Here is a 2500-nt window from a genome sequence, read left to right as displayed (position 1 = left end):
AGTTATAGGGTTGTAATTTTAGAGAAATGAGAAAGTGTATAGAAGAAATAGATCTTCCGATTGTTTAAATAATATTCATCGAGTAAAAATATATACGAATGTACGTATTATGTATATATATATATATATATATATATATATATAAGTACATAGATAGATACATAGGTATATATCAAGAAGCAAGATTAACGAGCAGCCTGTGTCGTTCAATTTGATACGTCGAATTAGCGCGAAGCAAGAACCGAGCTCTCCGTATCGGTTATTAATGACTCGCCAGGCTAGCAATGTAAACGTCAGCGATGCGAAGTATTTCACGCTCGTGGACTAAACCGTGCTTAGGGAATAAATTGTTCTAAACTTTGTCCATTGTCGATCGACCATTTTTATCTATCGTGTGTGACTTACTTCTAAAATAAAAGACAAAAAGAAAAAAAAAAAAAAAAAAAGAAAAGAAATGTATATATATATTTGTTTAAATACATAATTTAATTATATAATCTAATAATTATAAATATATAATCTAATTAAAGTAGATATATATATATATACGTATATATATATATATATATATATAGATACAATCTAATTATCTATCATTCGAGTAATTCTTTAATATAACTAAAACTTAATCCAATCATCTAATATAATGCATATAACTTTTTACACGACTATAGAAATATGAAGACGTCGTGTATCAATTGATTGTGATACATAAATTATTTTCTTTATTCTAAAACATATATATGATATTTCTAACAATTCAATTATCATTGATTTTCTAATCGTTTAAATTATATTCTTCGAACACCTGTATACATACATACATACATACATACATACATACATATATATACATATCCATTAATTCAATTATCTTAATATCCATTAATTCAAATATATCTTAAACTTAATTTATTCGTTGCAACCACGTCATTCCAATTAAAGAACGTCGAAGAGAAATTCGCAAAAAAAAGTAAATGAATAAATAAATAAATAAAAAAAATGAGGTAGAGCAGGAAAAAAAAAAAAAGAAAGAAAAAGATGTAAAGAGAGTTCAAACTTAAGACTCTCTTTACGAGGGTAGATATTAGCGAAGCTGTCACTCACGAAAAGAGGTAGGTTGGTGTTAGAGACTTTAATTTTTTTTTTTTTCTTTTTTAACGTACGCCCCCTCTCCAAAGCCAACGAATATGTGAGCATGTGAGTACGTGGATACTTAGGCAGTCGTATACGTTCCAGCTTCAGTGGAATTTCGTTTAATTTTGCCAGCCACTGACGATAATAATGGACCATGAGAGAGAGAAAGAGAGAGAGAGAGAGAGAGAGAGAGAGAGAGAAAGAAAGAGAGAGATAGATATAGAAGAGAGTACCTTGAACATGATTAATTCGGTTTTAAACAGAGCATTAATTTCAACGTTTTCAGACTTAATGACTTGGAAAAGGCTTTTAATTACTAACATCGTTTACCTGGAGCATAATTAACGTATACGTCGATAATAGTCATTATTTTACGATAAGTGTATTATAATATAAGTGCATATATATATATATATATATATATATATATATACGTATATCTGTATATATACAATATTAATGATATCATAATAATATTCTGTATAATCTTTCTCTATCTGTTTTGTATATATCTATAGAAAAAGAAAGAGTGAGAGAAAGTATATATAAATATGTTTATATTATTGAATTTATATAAAATATTACATTAAACTCAATCGAGAAAAAAGAATTAAAAGATTCACTATTATTACAATTTAATACATACTTATATATACATATATATATATATATATATACATTTATCATTTTCTCGACATAGAAATTTATATATATGTATGTATATGTATATATACATATATATATCAAATTGATTAAAATTTAATTACACGAGATATTATCAACATCTATACATATATACGTTTAGATATATATATATACTTGTGAAGTTGTAAAAAGTAGGCACACGATGATATATGAGATAAAATAAATAAAGAGAAAGAAAGACAGAAAGAAAGAAAGAGAGAGAGAGAGAGAGAAAGAGAGAGAGAGAGAGAGAGAGAGAGAGAGAGAGAGAAGTAAATAAAAAAAAAAGAAATAAAGAAACGTGGAAGGGAGTGAGGGTGAAGGAGTGAGTTGAGAAGGGTAAAAGGGGAAAGTGGTACCCTGTTCTCGTGGCCAAAGTAATACCGTCGAAGTTCCTAGATCGTTAATCTTGCAGTCGGTCGTTCGATGGATAGCCGATATGTTGCCCGGTTGTACCTACACGAGTACATAGAAGCTTACTTATGTTGGTAGATGCGTACCTGCCGGGTGAGCCACACCCTTCCACGGGACGGTGGTTACGACCCTCTTTACGAGCTACGAGCTACGAGCTATGAGCTACGTTCCCCTCCAACCCTCTTCTACCAGTTCAAACATATTTTCTTTTCTTTTCTTTTCTTTTCTTTTCGGTTTTCTTTTATTTTTTTTATTGTTTTTTTTT

This window comes from Vespula pensylvanica, chromosome 23 (genome assembly GCF_014466175.1).
Source record: "Vespula pensylvanica isolate Volc-1 chromosome 23, ASM1446617v1, whole genome shotgun sequence".
Lineage (NCBI taxonomy): Eukaryota > Metazoa > Arthropoda > Insecta > Hymenoptera > Vespidae > Vespula > Vespula pensylvanica.
The sequence above is the reverse complement of the archived record's forward strand: the minus strand, read 5'-3'. Positions refer to the sequence as shown.